This window comes from Schistocerca nitens, chromosome 2 (assembly GCF_023898315.1).
Source record: "Schistocerca nitens isolate TAMUIC-IGC-003100 chromosome 2, iqSchNite1.1, whole genome shotgun sequence".
NCBI lineage: Eukaryota > Metazoa > Arthropoda > Insecta > Orthoptera > Acrididae > Schistocerca > Schistocerca nitens.
Window position 1 is genome coordinate 1,154,836,284 of NC_064615.1, and position 22,480 is coordinate 1,154,858,763.

Sequence of the window (22,480 nt, forward strand, 5' to 3'; positions counted from 1 at the left end):
ATAGTTCTTACATCGTTATATTGGAAATTCGATGATTGTGCTTTTGTAGTAACTACACAAACAGCGAGCACCGTGAGAGAAGCTTTCTGCAGCTTCGTATTAGAATATTTCACCTATGGTTATTTATCCAATGTTTTAATCCTGCCGTTGTTGCAACTGTACCTTGAGAGAGCAGTGTGACGGAAGCAATCTGCAGCTTCTTTCTTAAATAGTTCATACATGGTTATATAGAAAATGCGATGACCGTGGCTCTGAAGTAACTACATAAACAGCGAGCACCGTGAGAGAAGCTTTCTGCAGCTTCGTTTTTGAATATTTTACATATTCTTACTTATCAAATGTGATAATCCTGACTTTGTTGCAACCATACCTTCAGAGAGCAGTGTGACAGAAGCAGTCTGCAGCTGCTTTCTGAAATATTTCTTGCATGGTTATATAGGAAATGCGATGATCGTGGGTTTGTAGTAACTACACAAACAGCGATCACCTTGAGATAAGTTTTCTGCAGCTTCGTTTTTGAATATTTCACCTATGGTTATTAATCAAATGTGATATTCCTGGTGTTGTTGCAACCGTACCTTCAGAGCAGTGTGACAGAGCCACTCTGCAGCTTCTTTCTGAAATAGTTCTTACATGGTTATATAGGAAATGCCATGATCGTGGCTCGTAGTAACTACACAAACAGCGAGAACTCTGAAAGAAGGTTTCTGCAGCTTCTTTTTGGAATATTTCACTTATGGTTATTTATCAAATGTGATATTCATGTCGTTGTTGCAAACGTGCCTTCAGAGAGCAGTGTGACAGAAGCACTCCGAGGCTTCTTCCTGAAATATTTCTTACATGGTTATATAGGAAATGCGATGACCGTGGCTCTGTAGTATCTACACAAACAGCGAGCACCGTGAGAGAAGCTTTCTGCAGCTTCGTTTATGAATATCTCACCTATGGTTATTTATCAAATGTGATAATCCTGGCATTGTTGCAACCGTACCTTCAGAGAGCAGTGTGACAGAAGCAGTCTGCCGCTTCTTTCTGAAATATTTCTTACATGGTTATATAGCAAATGCGATGACCGTGGCTCTGTAGTAACTACACAAACAGCGAGCACCGTGAGAGAAGATTTCAGCAGCTTCGTTTTTGAATATTTTACATATTGTTATTGATCAAATGTGATAATCCTGGCGTTGTTGCAACCGTACCTTCAAAGAGCAGTGTGACAGAAGTAGTCTGCAGCTTGCTTCTGAAATAGATCTTACAAGGTTATATATGGAATTGCGATGTCTGTTGCTCTGTAGTATTTACACAAACACCGAGCACCGTGAGAGAAAATTTCAGCAGCTTCGTTTTTGAATATTTTACATTTTGTTATTTATCAAATGTGATAATCCTGGCGTTGTTGCAACCGTACTTTCAGAGAGCAGTGTGACAGAAGCACTCTGCAACTTCTTTCATAAATAGTTCTTACATCGTTATAAAGGAAATGCGATGATCGTTGCTTTGTAGTAACTACACAAACAGTGAGCATGGTGAGAGAAGCATTCTGCAGCTTCGTTTTTGAATATTTTGCATATTTTTATAAATCAAATGTGACGATCATGGCAGTTTTGCAACCGTACCTTCAAAGAGCAGTGTGACAGAAGCATTCTGCGACTTCTTTCTGAAATAGGAATTACATGTTTATATAGGAAATGCGATGACCATTGCTCTGTAGTAACTACACAAACAGCGAGCACCATGAGAGGAGCTTTCTGCAGCTTCATTTTTGAATATTTCAGCTATGGTTATTTATCAAATGTGATAATCCTGGCATTGTTGCAACCGTACCATCAGAGAGCAGTGTGACAGAAGCAGTCTGCCGCTTCTTTCTGAAATATTTCTTACATGGTTATATAGCAAATGCGATGACCGTGGCTCTGTAGTAACTACACAAACAGCGAGCACCGTGAGAGAAGATTTCAGCAGCTTCGTTTTTCAATATTTTACATATTGTTATTGATCAAATGTGATAATCCTGGCGTTGTTGCAACCGTACCTTCAAAGAGCAGTGTGACAGAAGAAGTCTGCAGCTTCTTTCTGAAATAGATCTTACAAGGTTATATATGGAATTGCGATGTCTGTTGCTCTGTAGTATTTACACAAACACCGAGCACCATGAGAGAAGCTTTCTGCAGCTTCGTTTTTGAATATTTTACATATTGTTATTTATCAAATGTGATAATCCTGTCGTTGTTGCAAACGTGCCTTCAGAGAGCAGTGTGACAGAAGCACTCTGCAGCTTCTTTCTGAAATATTACTTACATGGTTATTTAGGAAATGCGATGACTGCGGCTCTGAAGTAACTACATAAACAGCAAGCACCGTGAGAGAAGCTTTCTGCAACTTTGTTTTTGAATATTTTACACACTGTTACTTATCAAATGTGATAATCCTTGCATTGTTGCAACAGAAACTTCAGAGAGCAGTGTGACAGAAGCACACTGCAGCTTCATTCACAAATAGTTCTTACATTGTTATATAGGGAATGCAATGATCATGGCTTTGTAGTAACTACACTAACAGCGAGAACCGTGAAAAAAGCTTTCTGCTTCTTTATTTTCTAAAATTTCACTTATTGTTATCTATCAAATGTGATAATCATGTTGTTGTGGTAACCGTACCTTCAAAGAGAAGTGTGACAGATGCACTCTGCAGTTTCTTTCTGAAATCGTTCTTACATGGTTATATAGTAAATCTGATGACCGTGGCTCTGTAGTAACTACACAAACAGCGAGCACCGTGAGCGAAGCTTTCTGTAGCTTCGTTTCTGAATATTTCACGTATGGTTATGAACCAAATGTGATAATCCCGGCTTTGTTGCAAACGTACCATGAAAGAGCAGTGTGACAGAAGCACTCTGCAGCTTCTTTTTGAAATAGTTCTTACATGGTTATATAGGAAATGCGATATCCGTGGCTTTGTAGTAACTAAACAAACTGCGAGCACCATGAGAGAAGCTTTCTGAAGCTTCGTTTTTGAATATTTCACCTATGGTTATTTATAAAATGTGATAATCCAGTCGTTGTTGCAATGGTACTTTCAGAGAGCTGTGTGACACTAGCATTCTGCAGCTTCTTTCTGAAATAGTTCTTACATCGTTATATTGGAAATTCGATGATTGTGGTTTTGTAGTAACTACACAAACAGCGAGCACCGTGAGAGAAGCTTTCTGCAGCTTCTTTTTGGAATATTTCATTTATGGTTATTACTCAAATGTGATATTTATGTCATTGTTGCAAACGTACCTTCAGAGAGCAGTGTGACAGAAGCACTCAACAGTTTATTTCTGCAATGGTTCTTTCGTGTTTATATAGGAAATGTGATGACCGTGGCCCTGTAGTAACTACACAAACAGCGAGCACCGTGGGGAAAGCTTTCTGCAGCTTTGTATTTGAATATGTCACCAATGGTTATTTATCAAATTTGATAATCCTGGCGTTGTTGCAACCGTACCTACAGCGAGCAGTGTGACAGAAGCATTCTGCAGCTTCTTTCTGAAATATTTCCTACATGTTTATTTAGCAAATATGATGACTGTGGCTCTGTAGTAGCTACGCAAACAGCGAGCACTGTGAGAGAAGATTTCAGCAGCTTCGTTTATGAATATTTTTCATATTGTTATTTATCAAATGTGATAATCCTGCCGTTGTTGCAACCGTATCTTCAGAGAGCAGTGCGACAGAAGCATTCTGCAGCTTCTTTCTGAAATAGTTCTTACATGGTTATATAGGCAATGCAATGATCATGGCTTTGTAGTAACTACACAAACATCGAGAACGCTGAAAAAAAGATTTCTGCAGGTTCTTTTTGGAATATTTTACTGCTGGTTATTTACCAAATATGAGAATTACGTCATTGTGGCAACCATAAATTCAAAGAGCAGTGTGACAGAAGCACTCTGCAGCTTTTTTCTGAAATAGTTCTTACATGGTTATATAGGAAATGCAATGATCGTGTGTTTGTAGTAACTACACAAACAGCGAGCACCGTGAGAGGAACTTTCTGCAGCTTCGTTTTTGAATATTTCATCTATGGTTATTTATCAAATGTGATAATCCTGGTGTTGTTGCTACTGTATCTTCAGAGAGTTGTGTGACAGAAGCACTCTGCAGCTTCTTTCTGAAAAACTTCTTACATGGTTATTTAGGAAATGCGATGTTCGTGGCTTTGTAGTAACTACACAAACAGCGGGAACTCTGAAAAAACATTCTGCAGCTTCTTTTTGGATTATTTCACTTATGGTTATTTACCAAATGTGATGATAATGTCATTGTTGCAAACGTACCTTCAGAGAGCAGTGTGACAGAAGCACTATGCAGACTCTTTCTGAAATAGTTCTTACGTGATTGTATAGGAAATGCGATGACTGTTGCTCTGTAGTATCTACAAAAACACTGAGCACCGTGAGAGAAGCTTTCTCCAGATCCATTGTTGAATATTTTACATATTTTTATTTATCAAATGTGATAATCATGGCATTGTTGCAACCGTACCTTGAGAGACCAGTGTGACAGAAACAATTTGCAGCTTCTTTCTGAAATATTACTTACATGGTTATTTAGGAATTGCGATGACCGTTGCTCTGTAGTATCTATACAAACAGCGAGCACCGTGAGAGAAGCTTTCTGCAGCTTCGTTTTTGAATATTTCACCTATGGTTATTTATCAAATGTGATAATCCTGGTGTTGTTGCAACCGTAACTTCAGAGAGCAGTGTGACATAATCAGTCTGCAGCTTGTTTCCGAAATATTTCTTACATGGTTATCAAGGAAATGCGATGACTGTGGGTCTGTAGTAACAACACAAACAGCGAGCACCGTGAGAGAAAATTTCAGCAGCTTCGTTTTTGAATATTTTACATTTTGTTATTTATCAAATGTGATAATCCTGGCGTTGTTGCAACCGTACCTTCAGAGAGCAGTGTGACAGAAGCACTTTGCAGCTTCTTTCTGAAATAGTTCTAACATGGTTATAAATTAAATGCGATGACCGTTGCTCTGTAGTATCTACACAAACACCGAGCTCCGTGAGAGAAGGAATCTGCAGCTTTGTTTTCGAATATTTGACCTATGGTTATTTATCACATGTGATAATCCTGGTGTTGTTGCAATCGTACCTTGAGAGAGCGGTTTGACCGAAGCACTCTGCAGCTTCTCTCTGATATAGTTCCTACATGTTTATTTAGGAAATGCGATGATCGTTGCTTTGTAGTAACTACACAAACAGTGAGAATGGTGAGAGAAGCTTTTTGCAGCTTCGTTTTTGAATATTTTGCATATTTTTATAAATGAAATGTGATAATCATGGCGTTTTTGCAACCGTAGCTTGAAAGAGCAGTGTGACATAAGCACTCTGCAGCTTCTTTCTGAAATATTTCTTACATGGTTATTTAGGAAATGCGATGACTGTGGCTCTGAAGTTTCTACACAAACACCGGGCACCGTGAGAGAAGCTTTCTCCAGCATCGTTTTTGAATATTTTACATATTGTTATTTACCAAATGTGATAATCCTGGCGTTGTTGCAACCGTACCTTCAGAGGGCAGTGTGACAAAAGCAGTCTGTAGCTTCATTCTGAAATAGTTCTTACATGGCTATATAGGAAATGCAATGACCGTTGCTCTGTAGTATCTACACGAAAAATGAGCACCGAGAGAGAAGGTTTCTGCAGCTTCATTTTTGATTATTTTACATATTGTTATTTATCAAATGTGATAATCTTGGCGTTGTTGGAAACGTCCCTTCAGAGAGCTGTGGGAAAGAAGCACTCTGCAGCTTCTTGTGAAATATTACGCACATGGTTATTTAGGAAATGTGATGACTGTGGCTTTGAAGTTACTACATAAACATCGAGCACCGTGAGAGAAGCTTTCTGCAGCTTCGGTTTTGAATATATTTCATATTGTTATTTATCAAATGTGATAATCGTGGCGTTTATGCAACCGTACCTTCAGAGAGCAGTGTGTCAGAAGCAGTCTGCAGCTTCCATCTGAACTAGTTCTTACATGGTTATATAGGAAATGCGATGACCGTTCCTCTGTAGTATCTACACAAACACCAAGCACCGTGAGAGAAGCTTTCTCCAGCTTCGTTTTTGAATATTTTACATATTGTTTTTTATCAAATGTGATAATCCTGGATTTGTTGCAACCGTACGTTCAGAGAGCAGTGGGACAAAAGCACTCTGCAGCTTCTTTGTGAAATAGTGCTTACATGGTTATGTAGGAAATGCAATGACCGTTGCTCTGTAATTTCTACACAATCACTGAGCACCGTGAGAGAATCTTTCTGCAGCTTCGATTTTGATTATTTTACATATTGTTATTTATCAAATGTGATAATCTTGGTGTTGTTGCAACCGTACCTTCGGAGAGCAGTGTGACAGAAGAGGGTCTGCAGCTTCTTTCTGATATAATTCTCACATGGTTATATAGGAAATGCGATGACCGTTGCTCTGTAGTATCTACACAAACACTGAGCACCACGAGAGAAGCTTTCTGCAGCTTCGTTTTTGATTATTTTACATACTGTTATTTATCAAATGTGATAATCTTGGGGTTGTTGCAACCGTACCTTCAGAGAGCAGTTTGACAGAAGCAATCTGCAGCTTCTTTCTGATATAATTCTCACATGGTTATATAGGAAATGCAATGACCGTTGCTCTGTAGTATCTACACATACACCGAGCATCGTGAGAGAAGCTTTCTGCAGCTTCGTTTTTGATTATTTTACATATTGTTATTTATCAAATGTGATAATCCTGGCGTTGTTACAACCGTACCTGCAGAGAGCAGTGCGACAGAAGCGGTCTGCAGTTTCTTTCTGCAATAGATCTTTCATGTATGTGTAGGAAATACGATGACCGTGGCCCTGTAGTAACTACACAAACAGCGAGCACCGTGGGAGAAGCTTTCTGCAGCTTCGTATTTGAATATTTCACTGATGGTTATTTACCAAAAGTGAGATTTATGTCGTTGTGGCAACCATACAATCAGAGAGCAGTGTGACATAATCAGTCTGCATCTTGTTTCTGAAATATTTCATACATGGTTATCAAGGAAATGCAATGACCGTGGGTCTGTAGTAACTACACAAACAGCGAGCACCGTGAGAGAAAATTTCAGCAGCTTCGTTTTTGATTATTTTACATTTTGTTATTTATCAGATGTGATAATCCTGGCGTTGTTGCAACCGTACCTTCTGAGAGCAGTGTGACAGAAGCACTCTGCAGCTTCTTGTGAAATATTACTCACATGGTTATTTAGGAAATGCGATGACTGTGGCTCTGTAGTATCTACACAAACACAGTGCACCGTGAGCGAAGCTTTCTGCAGCTTCGTTTTTGAATATTTTACATATTGTTATTTATCAAATGTGATAATCCTGGCGTTGTTGCAACCGTACCTTCAGAGAGCAGTCTGACAAAAGCAGTCTGCAGCTTCTTTCTGATATAATTCTCACATGGTTATATAGGAAATGGGATGACCGTTGCTCTGTAGTATCTACACAAACACTGAGCACCGCGAGAGAAGCTTTCTGCAGCTTCGTTTTCAATATTTTACATATTGTTATTTATCAAATGTGATAATCATGGCATTGTTGCAACCGTACCTTCAGAGAACAGTGTCACAAACACTCTGCAGCTTCTTTCTGTAATAGTTCTTTCATGATTATATAGGAAATGCGATGACTGTTGATCTGTAGTATCTACACAAACACCGAGAACTGAGAGAGAAGCTTTCTGCAGCTCCGTTTTTGAATCTTTTACATATTGTTATTTATCAAATGTGATAATCCTGGATTTGTTGCAACCGTACCTTCAGAGAGCAGTGTGACAAAAGCAGTCTGCAGCTTCTTTCTGAAATAGTTCTTACATGGTCATATAGGAAATGCAATGACCGTTGCTTTGTAGTATCTACACAAACACTGAGCACCGTGAGAGAAGCTTTCTGCAGCTTCGTTTTTGATTATTTTACATATTGTTATATATCAAATGTGATAATCTTGGCATTGTTGCAACCGTACCTTCAGAGAGCAGTGTGACAGAAACACTCTGCAGCGTCTTTCTGAAATAGTTCTTACATGGTTGTATAGGAAATGCGATGACCGTTGCTCTGTGGTATCTGCACAAACACAGTGCACCGTGAGCGAAGCATTCTGCAGCTTCGTTTTTGAATATTTTACAAATTGTTTTTCATCAAATGTGATAATCCTGGCATTGTTGCAACCGTACCTTCAGAGAGCAGTGCGACAGAGCCACTCTGCAGCTTCTTTCTGAAATAGTTCCTACATGTTTATTTAGGAAATGCGATGATCGTTACTTTGTAGTAACTACACAAACAGTGTGTCATGGTGCGATAAGATTTCTCCAGCTTCCTTTTTGAATATTTTACATATTGTTATTTATTAAAAGTGGTAATCCTGGCGTTGTTGCAACCGTACCTTCAGAGAGCAGTGGGACAGAAGCAGTCTGCCGCTACTTTCTGAAATATTTCTTACATGGTTATATAGGACATGCGATGACCGTGGCTCTGTAGTAACTACACAAACAGCGAGCACTGTGAGAGAAGCCATCTGCAGCTTGGTTTTTTAATATTTTACATATTGTTATATATCATATATGATAATCATGGTATTGCTGCAACCGTACCTTCAAAGAGCAGTGTCACAGAAGCACTCTGCAGCTTCTTTCTGAAATAGTTCCTACATGTTTATATAGGAAATGGGATGATCGTTTGCTTTGTAGTAACTGCACAAACAGCCAGCACTGGGAGAGAAGCTTTCTGCAGCTTCGTTTTTGAATATTTTGCATATTTTTATAAATCAAATGTGATGATCATGGCGTTGTTGCAACCGTACCTTCAAAGAGCAGTGTGACAGAAGCATTCTGCAGCTTCTTTCTGAAATAGGAATTACTTGTTTATATAGGAAATGCGATGACCATTGCTCTGTAGTAACTACACAAACAGCGAGCACCATGAGAGAAGATTTCAGCAGCTTCGTTTTTGAATATTTTAAATATTGTTATTGATCAAATGTGATAATCCTGTCGTTGTTGCAACCGTACCTTCAAAGAGCAGTGTGACAGAAGCATTCTGCAGCATCTTTCTGAAATAGGTATTACATGTTTATATAGGAAATGCGATGACCGTTGCTCTTTAGTTACTACACAAACAGCGAGCACCGTGAGAGGAGCTTTCTGCAGCTTCGTTTTTTAATATTTCAACTATGGTTATTTATCAAATGTGATAATCCTATCGTTGTTGCAACCGTAGCTTCAAACAGTAGTGTGACAGAAGCACTCTGCAACTTCTTTCATAAATAGTTCGTACATGGTTATAAAGGAAATGCGATGATCGTTGCTTTGTAGTAACTACACAAACAGTGAGCACGGTGAGAGTAGCTTTCTGCAGCTTCGTTTTTGAATATTTTGCATATTTTTATAAATCAAATGTGATAATCATGGCGTTGTTGCAACCGTACTTTCAAAGAGAAGTGTGACAGAAGCATTCTGGAGCTTCTTTCTGAAATAGTGCTTACATGTTTATATAGGAAATGCGATGACCGTTGCTCTGTAGTATCTACACAAACATCGAGCACAATAAGAGAAGCTTTCTGCAGCATCGTTTTTGAATATTTTACATATTGTTATTTATCAAATGTGATAATCCTGTCGTTGTTGCAAACGTGCCTTCAGAGAGCAGTGTGACAGAAGCACTCTGCAGCTTCTTTCTGAAATATTACTTACATGGTTATTTAGGAAATGCGGTGACTGTGGCTCTGAAGTAACTACATAAACGGCGAGCACCGTGTGAGAAGCTTTCTGCAGCTTCGCATTTTAATATTTTTAATACTGTTATTATCAAATGTGATAATCCTGGCGTCGTTGCAACCGTACCCTCAGAAAGCAGTGTGACAGAAGCAGTCTGCTGCTTGTTTCTGAAATAGTTCTTACATGGTTATATAGGAAATTCGATGACCGTTGCTCTGTAGTAACTACACAAACAGCGAGCACTGTGAGAGGAGCTTGCTGCAGCTCCGTCTTTGAATTTTTTACATATTGTTATTCATCAAATGTTATAATCCTGGCGTTGTTGCAACCGTACCTTCAGAGAGCAGTGTGACAGAAACACTCTGCAGCTTCTTACCGAAAAATTTCTTACATGGTTATTTAGGAAATGGGATTATCGTGGTATTGTGGTAACTACACAAAGAGCGAAAACCCTGAAAAAAGCTTTCTGCAGCTTCTTTTTGGAATATTTTACTGATGGCTATTTATCAAATGTGATATTCATGTCATTGTTGCAAACGTACCTACAAAGAGCAGTGTGACAGAAGCACTCTGCAGCTTCTATCTGAAATAGTTCTTACGTGGTTATATAGGTAATGCGATGATCGTGGCTTTGTAGTAACTACACAAACAGCGAGCACCATGAGAGAAGCTTTCTGCAGCTTCTTTTAGGAATATTTCACCTATGGTTCTTTATCAAATGTGATAATCCTGGCGTTGCTGCAACCGTAACTTCAGAGAGCAGTGACAGAAACACTCTGCAGCTTCTTTATGAAATAGTTCTTACATGGTTATTTAGGAAATGAGATGACTGTGGCTCTGAAGTTACTACATAAACTGCGAGCACTGTGAGTGAAGCTTTCTGCAGCTTCGGTTTTGAATATATTTCATATTGTTATTTATCACATGTGATAATCCTGGCGTTGTTGCTACCGTTCCTTCAGAGGGTAGTGTGACAGAAGCACTCTGCAGCTTCTTTCTGAAAAACTTCTTACATTATTATTTAGGAAATGCAATGATCGTGGCTTTGTAGTAAGTACACAAACAGCGAGAACTCTGAAAAACGCTTTCTGCAGCTTCTTTTTGTAATATTTTACTGATGGTTATTTACCAAATGTGTGAATTATGTCATTGTGGCAAGCGTACCTTCAAAGAGCAGTGTGACAGAAGCACTCTGCTGTTTCTTTCTGCAATAGTGCTTACGTGTTTATATAGGAAATCCGATGACCATGGCCCTGTATTAACTAGACAAACAGCAAGCACCGTGAGAGAAGCTTTCTGCAGCTTCGTATTAGAATATTTCACCTATGGTTATTTAGCCAATGTTATAATCCTGCCGTTGTTGCAACTGTACCTTGAGAGAGCAGTGTGACAGAAGCACTCTGCAGCTTCTTTCTTAAATAGTTCTTACATGGTGATATAGAAAATGTGATGACCGTGGCTCTGAAGTAACTACATAAACAGCGAGCACCGTGAGAGAAGCTTTCTGCAGCTTCGTTTTTGAATATTTTACATATTGTTACTTATCAAATGTGATAATCCTGACTTTGTTGCAACCGTACCTTCAGAGAGCAGTGTGACAGAAGCAGTCTGCAGCTTCTTTCTGAAATATTTCTTGCATGGTTATATAGGAAATGCGATGATCGTGGGTTTGTAGTAACTACACAAACAGCGATCACCTTGAGATAAGTTTTCTGCAGCTTCGTTTTTGAATATTTCACCTATGGTTATTAATCAAATGTGATATTCCTGGTGTTGTTGCAACCGTACATTTAGAGCAGTGTGACAGAGCCACTCTGCAGCTTCTTTCTGAAATAGTTCTTACATGGATATATAGGAATTGCGATGATTGTGGTTCTGTAGTAACTACACAAACAGCGAGCACCGTGAGAGAAGCTTTCTGCAGCTTCGTTTTTGAGTATTTTACCTATGGTTATTTATCAAATGTGATAATCCTGGCGTTGTTGCAACTGTACCTTCAGAGAGTAGTGTGACAGAACCACTCTGCAGCTCCTTTCTGAAAAACTTCTTACATGGTTATTTAGGAAATGCCATGATCGTGGCTTCGTAGTAACTACACAAACAGCGAGAACTCTGAAAAAAGGTTTCTGCAGCTTCTTTTTGGAATATTTCACTTATGGTTATTTATCAAATGTGATATTCATGTCGTTGTTGCAAACGTAACTTCAGAGAGCAGTGTGACAGAAGCACCCTGCAGTTTCTTTCTGCAATAGTTCTTTCATGTTTATTTAGGAAATGTGATGACCGTGGCCCTGTTGTAACTACACAAACAGCAAGCACCATGGGAGAAGCTTTCTGCAGCTTTGTATTTGAATATTTCACCTATGGTTATTTATCAAATGTTATAATCCTGGCGTTGTTGCAACCGTACCTTGAGAGAGCAGTGTGACAGAAGCACTCTGCAGCTTCTTTCTGAAATAGTTCTTCCATGGTTATTTAGAAAATGCGATGATCGTGGCTTTGTAGTAACTACACAAACAGTGAGAACCCTGAAAAATAACGTTCTGCAGCTTCTTTTTGGAATATTTTAATGATGGCTATTTATCAATTGTGACGTTCATGTCATTGTTGCAAACGTACCTTCAAAGAGCAGTGTGACAGAAGCACTCTGCAGTTTCTTTCTGAAATAGCTCTTATATGGTTGTATAGGAAACGTGATGATCGTGGGTTTGTAGTAACTACACAAACAGCGAGCACCGTGAGAGGAGCTTTCTGCAGCTTCGTTTTTGAATATTTCACCTATGGTTATTTATCAAATGTGATAATCCTGATGTTGTTGCAACCGTATCTACATCTACATCTACATTCATACTCCGCAAGCCATCCAATGGTGTGTGGTGGAGGGCACTTTACGTGCCACTGTCATTACCTCCCTTTCCTGTTCCAGTCGCGTATGGTTCGCTGGAAGAACGACTGTCTGAAAGCCTCCGTGCGCGCTCTAATCTCTTTAATTTTACATTCATGATCTCCTCGGGAGGTACAAGTAGAGGGAAGCATTATACTCGATACCTCATCCAGAAACGCACCCTCTCGAATCCTGGCCAGCAAGCTACACTGCGATGCAGAGCGCGTCTCTTGCAGAGTCTGCCACTTGAGTTTATTAAACATCTCCGTAACGCTATCACGGTTACCAAATAACCCTGTGACGAAACGCGCCGCTCTTCTTTGGATCTTCTCTATCTCCTCCGTCAACCCGATCTGGTATGGATCCCACTCTGATGAGCAATACTCAAGTATAGGTCGAACGAGTGTTTTGTAAGCCACCCCCTTTGTTGATGGACTACATTTTCTAAGCAGTCTCCCAATGAATCTCAACCTAGTACCCGCCTTACCAACAATTAATTTTATATGATCATTCCACTTCAAATCGTTCCGCATGCATACTCCCAGATATTTTACAGAAGTAACTGCTACCAGTGTTTGTTCCGCTATCATATAATCATACAATAAAGGATCCTTCTTTCTATGTATTCTCAATACATTACATTTGTCTATGTTAAGGGACAGTTGCCACTCCCTGCACCAAGTGCCTATCCACTGCAGATCTTCCTGCATTTCGCTACAATTTTCTAATGCTGCAACTTCTCTGTATACTACAGCATCATCCGCAAAAAGCCGCATGGAACTTCCGACACTATCTACTAGGTCATTTATATATATATTGTGAAAAGCAATGGTCCCATAACACTCCCCTGTGGCATACCAGAGGTTACTTTAACGTCTGTAGACGTCTCTCCATTGATAACAACATGCTGTGTTCTGTTTGCTAAAAACTCTTCAATCCAGCCACACAGCTGGTCTGATATTCCGTAGGCTCTTACTTTGTTTATCAGGCGACAGTGAGGAACTGTATCAAACGCCTTCCGGAAGTCAAGAAAAATAGCATCTACCTGGGAACCTGTATCTAATATTTTCTGGGTCTCATGAACAAATAACGCGAGTTGGGTCTCACACGATCGCTGTTTCCGGAATCCGTGTTGATTCCTACATAGTAGATTCTGGGTTTCCAAAAACGACATAATACTCGAGCAAAAAACATGTTCTAAAATTCTACAACAGATCAACGTCAGAGATATAGGTCTATAGTTTTGCGCATCTGCTCGACGACCCTTCTTGAAGACTGGGACTACCTGAGCTCTTTTCCAATCATTTGGATCCCTCCGTTCCTCTAGAGACTTGCACTACACGGCTGTTAGAAGGGGGGCAAGTTCTTTCGCGTACTCTGTGTAGAATCGAATTGGTATCCCGTCAGGTCCAGTGGACTTTCCTCTATTGAGTGATTCCAGTTGCTTTTCTATTCCTTGGACACTTATTTCGATGTCAGCCATTTTTTCGTTTGTGCGAGGATTTAGAGAAGGAACTGCAGTGCGGTCTTCCTCTGTGAAACAGCTATGGAAAAAGGTGTTTAGTATTTCAGCTTTACGCGTGTCATCCTCTGTTTCAATGCCATCATCATCCCGGAGTGTCTGGATATGCTGTTTCGAGCCACTTACTGATTTAACGTAAGACCAGAACTTCCTAGGATTTTCTGTCAAGTCGGTACATAGAATTTTACTTTCGAATTCACTGAACGCTTCTCGCATAGCCCTCCTTACGCTAACTTTGACATCGCTTAGCTTCTGTTTGTCTGAGAGGTTTTGGCTGCGTTTAAACTTGGAGTGAAGCTCTCTCTGCTTTCGCAGTAGTTTCCTAACTTTGTTGTTGTACCACGGTGGGTTTTTCCCGTCCCTCACAGTTTTACTTGGCACGTACCTGTCTAAAACGCATTTTACGATTACCTTGAACTTTTTCCATAAACACTCAACATTGTCAGTGTCGGAACAGAAATTTTCATTGTGATCTGTTAGGTAGTCTGAAATCTGCCTTCTATTACTCTTGCTAAACAGATACACCTTCCTCCCTTTTTTATATTCCTATTAACTTCCATATTCAGGGATGCTGCAACGGCCTTATGATCACTGATTCCCTGTTCTGCACTTACAGAGTCGAAAAGTTCGGGTCTGTTTGTTATCAGTAGGTCCAAGATGTTATCTCCACGAGTCGGTTCTCTGTTTAATTGCTCGAGGTAATTTTCGGATAGTGCACTCAGTATAATGTCACTCGATGCTCTGTCCCTACCACCCGTCCTAAACATCTGAGTGTCCCAGTCTATATCTAGTAAATTGAAATCTACACCTAAGACTATAACATGCTGAGAAAATTTATGTGAAATGTATTCCAAATTTTCTCTCAGTTGTTCTGCCACTAACGCTGCTGAGTCAGGAGGTCGGTAAAAGGAGCCAATTATTAACCCAGCTCGGTTGTTGAGTGTAACCTCCACCCATAATAATTCACAGGAACTATCCACTTCTACTTCACTACAGGATAAACTACTACTAACAGCGACGAACACTCCACCACCGGTTGCATGCAATCTATCCTTCCTAAACACCGTCTGTACCTTTGTAAAAATTTCGGCAGAATTTATCTCTGGCTTAAGCCATCTTTCTGTACCTATAACGATTTCAGCTTCGGTGCTTTCTATCAGCGCTTGAAGTTCCGGTACTTTACCAACGCAGCTTCGACAGTTGACAATTACAATACCGATTGCTGCTTGGTCCCCGCACGTCCTGACTTTGCCCCGTACCCGTTGAGGCTGTTGCCCTTTCTGTACTTGCCCTTGTGTGTAGTGGACTCCTGACCTATCCAGCGGAACCCGAAACCCCACCACCCAATGGCGCAAGTCGAGGAATCTGCAGCCCACATGGTCGCAGAACCGTCTCGGCCTCTGATTCAGAACCTCCACTCGGCTCTGTACCAAAGGTCCGCAGTCAGTCCTGTCGACGATGCTGCAGATGGTGAGCTCTGCTTTCATCCCGCTAGCGAGACTGGCAGTCTTCACCAAATCAGATAGCCACCGGAAGCCAGAGAGGATTTCCTCCAATCCATAGCGACACACATCATTGGTGCCGACATGAGCGACCACCTGCAGATGGGTGCGCCCTGTACCCCTCATGGCATCCGGAAGGACCCTTTCCACATCTGGAATGACTCCCCCCGGTATGCACACGGAGTGCACATTGGTTTTCTTCCCCTCTCTTGCTGCCATTTCCCTAAGGGGCCCCATTACGCGCCTGACGTTGGAGCTCCCAACTACCAGTAAGTCCACCCTCTGCGACTGCCCGGATCTTGCAGACTGAGGGGCAACCTCTGGAACAGGACAAGCAGTCGTGTCAGGCCGAAGATCAGTATGAGCCTGAGACAGAGCCTGAAACCGGTTCGTCAGACAAACTGGAGAGGCCTTCCGTTCAGCCCTCCGGAATGCCTTTCGCCCCCTGCCACACCTTGAGACGACCTCCCACTCTACCACAGGTGAGGGATCAGCCTCAATGCGGGCAGTATCCCGGGCAACCACAGTCGTAGTCCGATCGGGGGATGCGTGGGACGAGCTGGCCGTCCCCGACAAACCCCCATCCGGACCCCCACAGTGATGCCCATTGGCAACAGCCTCAAGCTGTGTGACCGAAGCCAACACTGCCTGAAGCTGGGAGCGAAGGGATGCCAACTCAGCCTGCATCCGAACACAGCAGTTGTAGTCCCTATCCATGCTAAAAACTGTTTTGCAAAGAACGTCTGAACTAATCTACAGAGAGCGCAAACAAATCGACAAAATTTAAACACTTATTAAAATACAAGATTGCCTAGTAAATGCAGTAATGCTGCTACTTGCGCACTGCTGACACACTGCCCGGCAGCGGAAGGAGACTACGCGATTTTACACTATTCAGGTACTAAAACGCGGTGCTACAACTCTCAAATACTATAATACGCCCAAAATTTATGAATTAAACAATGCAAGTACCAAAAACACGCAAATTAAATTAAGAATTAAACTATGTAAGAAATGAGTGAGCTAGGAGTATAAGACTTGCTGCTGCAGCTGCTTATCCAACGGCGGCAGGGAGCACCTTCAGAGAGTTGTGTGACAGAAGCACTCTGCAGCTTCTTTCTGAAAAACTTCTTACACGGTTATTTAGGAAATACGATGATCGTGGCTTTGTAGTAACTACACAAACAGCGAGAACTCTGAAAAAAGCTTTCTGCAGTTTCTTTTTGGAATATTTTACATATTGTTATTTATCAAATGTGATAATCCTGGCGTTGTTGAAACCGTACCATCAGAGAGCAGTGCGACAGAGCCACTCTGCAGCTTCTTTCTGAAATAGTTCCTACATGTTTATTTAGGAAATGCGATGATCGTTGCTTTGTAGTAACTACACAAACAGTGAGCATGGTGCGATACGATTTCTCCAGCTTCCTTTTTGAATATTTTACATATTGTTATTTATCAAAAGTGGTAATCCTGGCGTTGTTGCAACTGTACCTTCAGAGAGCAGTGGGACAGAAGCAGTCTGCCGCTACATTCTGAAATATTTCTTACATGGTTATATAGGAAATGCGATGATCGTGGGTTTGTAGTAACTACACAAACAGCGAGCACCGTGAGAGAAGCTTTCTGCAGCTTCGTTTTTGAATATTTTACATATTGTTATATATCAAATGTGATAATCCTGGCATTGTTGCAACCGTACCTTCAGAGAGCAGTGTGACAGAAGCAGTCTGCAGATTCTTTCATAAATAGTTCTCACATGGTTATAAAGGAAATGCAATGGTCGTTGCTTTGTAGTAACTACACAAACAGTGAGCACGGTGAGAGAAGCTTTCTGCAGCTTCGTTTTTGAATATTTTACATATTGTTATTTATCAAATGTGATAATCCTGGCGTTGTTGCAACCGTACGTTCTGAGAGCTGTGAGACTGAAGCACTCTGCAGCTTCTTTCTGAAATCGTTCTTACATGGTTATATAGTAAATCTGATGACCGTGGCTCTCTAGTAACTACACAAACAGCGAGCACCGTGAGCGAAGCTTTCTGTAGCTTCGTTTCTGAATATTTCACGTATGGTTATGAATCAAATGTGATAATCCTGGCTTTGTTGCGACCGTATCATGAAAGAGCAGTGTGACAGAAGCACACTGCAGCTTCTTTTCGAAATAGTTCTTACATGGTTATATAGGAAATGGGATGTCCGTGGCTTTGTAGTAACTAAACAAACTGCGAGAACCATGGGAGAAGCTTTCTGAAGCTTCGTTTTTGAATATTTCACCTATGGTTATTTATAAAATGTGATAATCCAGTCGTTGTTGCAACGGTACTTTCAGAGAGCTGTGTGACACAAGCATTCTGCAGCTTCTTTCTGAAATAGTTCTTACATCGTTATATTGGAAATACGATGATTGTGGTTTTGTAGTAACTACACAAACAGCGATCACTGTGAGAGAAGCTTTCTGCAGCTTCGTTTTTGAATATTTCACCTATGGTTATATATCAAATATGATAATCCTGGCGTTGTTGCACCCGTACCTTCAGAGAGCAGTGTGACAGAAGCAGTCTGCAGCTTCTTTCATAAATAGTTCTCACATGTTTATAAAGGAAATGCAATGGTCGTTGCTTTGTAGTAACTACACAAACAGCGAGAACTCTGAAAAAAGCTTTCGGCAGTTTCTTTTTGGAATATTTTACATATTGTAATTTATCAAATGTGATAATCCGGCGTTGTTGCAACCGTACGTTCTGAGAGCAGTGTGACAGAAGCACTCTGCAGCTTCTTTCTGAAATAGTTCTTACATGGTTATATAGGAAATGCGATGATCGTGGGTTTGTAGTAACTACACAAACAGCGATGACTGTGAGAGAAGCTTTCTGCAGCTTCGTTTTTGAATATTTCACCTATGGTTATATATCAAATATGATAATCCTGGCGTTGTTGCACCCGTACCTTCAGAGAGCAGTGTGACAGAAGCAGTCTGCAGCTTCTTTCATAAATATTTCTCACATGGTTATAAAGGAAATGCAATGGTCGTTGCTTTGTAGTAACTACACAAATAGTGAGCACGGTGAGAGAAGCTTTCTGCAGCTTCGTTTTTGAATATTTTATATATTGTTATTTATCAAATGTGATAATCCTGGCGTTGTTGCAACCGTACGATCTGAGAGCTGTGAGACTGAAGCACTCTGCAGTTTCTTTCTGAAATTTATCTTACATGCTTATATAGGAAATGCGATGACCGTGGCTCTGTAGTATCTACACAAACAGCGAGCACCGTGAGAGAAGCTTTCTGCAGCTTCGTTTATGAATATCTCACCTATGGTTATTTATCAAATGTGATAATCCTGGCGTTGTTGCAACCATACCTGCAGAGAGCAGTGTGACAGAAGCAGTCTGCAGCTTCTTTCTGAAATAGTTCTTACATGGTTATATTGGAAATACGATGACCGTGGCTCTGAAGTATCTACATAAACAGCAAGCACCGTGAGAGAAGCTTTCTGCAGCTTCGTTTTTGAGTATTTTACATATTGTTATTTATCAAATGTGATAATCATGTTGTTGTGGTAACTGTACCTTCAAAGAGAAGTGTGACAGATGCACTCTGCAGTTTCTTTCTGAAATCGTTCTTACATGGTTATATAGTAAATCTGATGACCGTGGCTCTCTAGTAACTACACAAACAGCGAGCACCGTGAGCGAAGCTTTCTGTAGCTTCGTTTCTGAATATTTCACGTATGGTTATGAATCAAATGTGATATTCCTGGCTTTGTTGCGACCGTACCATGAAAGAGCAGTGTGACAGAAGCACACTGCAGCTTCTTTTTGAAATAGTTCTTACATGGTTATATAGGAAATGGGATGTCCGTGGCTTTGTAGTAACTAAACAAACTGCGAGCACCATGAGAGAAGCTTTCTGAAGCTTCGTTTTTGAATATTTCACCTATGGTTATTTATAAAATGTGATAATCCAGTCGTTGTTGCAACGGTACTTTCAGAGAGCTGTGTGACACAAGCGTTCTGCAGCTTCTTTCTGAAATAGTTCTTACATGGTTATATAGGAAATGCGATGATCGTGGGTTTGTAGTAACTACACAAACAGCGATCACTGTGAGAGAAGCTTTCTGCAGCTTCGTTTTTGAATATTTCACCTATGGTTATATATCAAATATGATAATCCTGGCGTTGTTGCACCCGTACCTTCAGAGAGCAGTGTGACAGAAGCAGTCTGCAGCTTCTTTCATAAATAGTTCTCACATGGTTATAAAGGAAATGCAATGGTCGTTGCTTTGTAGTAACTACACAAACAGTGAGCACGGTGAGAGAAGCTTTCTGCAGCTTCGTTTTTGAATATTTTACATATTGTTATTTATCAAATGTGATAATCCTGGCGTTGTTGCAACCGTACGTTCTGAGAGCTGTGAGACTGAAGCACTCTGCAGCTTCTTTCTGAAATAGTTCTTACATGGTTATATAGGAAATGCGATGATCGTGGGTTTGTAGTAACTACACAAACAGCGATCACTGTGAGTGAAGCTTTCTGCAGCTTCGTTTGTGAATATTTCACCTATGGTTATATATCAAATATGAAAATCCTGGCGTTGTTGCACCCGTACCTTCAGAGAGCAGTGTGACAGAAGCAGTCTGCAGCTTCTTTCATAAATAGTTCTCACATGGTTATAAAGGAAATGCAATGGTCGTTGCTTTGTAGTAACTACACAAACAGCGAGAACTCTGAAAAAAGCTTTCTGCAGTTTCTTTTTGGAATATTTTACATATTGTTATTTATCAAATGTGATAATCCTGGCGTTGTTGCAACCGTACGTTCTGAGAGCAGTGTGACAGAAGCAGTCTGCAGCTTCTTTCTGAAATAGTTCTTACATGGTTATATAGGAAATGCGATGATCGTGGGTTTGTAGTAACTACACAAACAGCGATCACTGTGAGAGAAGCTTTCTGCAGCTTCGTTTGTGAATATTTCACCTATGGTTATATATCAAATATGATAATCCTGGCGTTGTTGCACCCGTACCTTCAGAGAGCAGTGTGACAGAAGCAGTCTGCAGCTTCTTTCATAAATAGTTCTCACATGGTTATAAAGGAAATGCAATGGTCGTTGCTTTGTAGTAACTACACAAACAGCGAGAACTCTGAAAAAAGCTTTCTGCAGTTTCTTTTTGGAATATTTTACATATTGTTATTTATCAAATGTGATAATCCTGGCGTTGTTGCAACCGTACGTTCCGAGAGCTGTGAGACTGAAGCACTCTGCAGCTTCTTTCTGAAATAGTTCTTACATGGTTATATAGGAAATGCGATGATCGTGGGTTTGTAGTAACTACACAAACAGCGATCACTGTGAGAGAAGCTTTCTGCAGCTTCGTTTGTGAATGTTTCACCTATGGTTATATATCAAATATGATAATCCTGGCGTTGTTGCACCCGTACCTTCAGAGAGCAGTGTGACAGAAGCAGTCTGCAGCTTCTTTCATAAATAGTTCTCACATGGTTATAAAGGAAATGCAATGGTCGTTGCTTTGTAGTAACTACACAAACAGCGAGAACTCTGAAAAAAGCTTTCTGCAGTTTCTTTTTGGAATATTTTACATATTGTTATTTATCAAATGTGATAATCCTGGCGTTGTTGCAACCGTACGTTCTGAGAGCAGTGTGACAGAAGCACTCTGCAGCTTCTTTCTGACATAGTTCTTACATGGTTATATAGGAAATGCGATGATCGTGTGTTTGTAGTAACTACACAAACAGCAATCACTGTGAGAGAAGCTTTCTGCAGCTTCGTTTTTGAATATTTCACCTATGGTTATATATCAAATATGATAATCCTGGCGTTGTTGCACCCGTACCTTCAGAGAGCAGTGTGACAGAAGCAGTCTGCAGCTTCTTTCATAAATAGTTCTCACATGGTTATAAAGGAAATGCAATGGTCGTTGCTTTGTAGTAACTACACAAACAGTGAGCACGGTGAGAGAAGCTTTCTGCAGCTTCGTTTTTGAATATATTACATATTGTTATTTATCAAATGTGATAATCCTGGCGTTGTTGCAACCGTACGTTCTGAGAGCAGTGTTACAGAAGCACTCTGCAGCTTCTTTCTGAAATAGTTCTTACATGGTTATATGGGAAATGCGATGATCGTGGGTTTGTAGTAACTACACAAACAGCGATCACTGTGAGAGAAGCTTTCTGCAGCTTCGTTTTTGAATATTTCACCTATGGTTATATATCAAATATGATAATCCTGGCGTTGTTGCACCCGTACCTTCAGAGAGCAGTGTGACAGAAGCAGTCTGCAGCTTCTTTCATAAATAGTTCTCACATGGTTATAAAGGAAATGCAATGGTCGTTGCTTTGTAGTAACTACACAAACAGTGAGCACGGTGAGAGAAGCTTTCTGCAGCTTCGTTTTTGAATATTTTACATATTGTTATTTATCAAATGTGATAATCCTGGCGTTGTTGCAACCGTACGTTCTGAGAGCAGTGTGACAGAAGCACTCTGCAGCATCTTTCTGAAATAGTTCTTACATGGTTATATAGGAAATGCGATGATCGTGGGTTTGTAGTAACTACACAAACAGCGATCACTGTGAGAGAAGCTTTCTGCAGCTTCGTTTTTGAATATTTCACCTATGGTTATATATCAAATATGATAATCCTGGCGTTGTTGCACCCGTAACTTCAGAGAGCAGTGTGACAGAAGCAGATTGCAGCTTCTTTCATAAATAGTTCTCACATGGTTATAAAGGA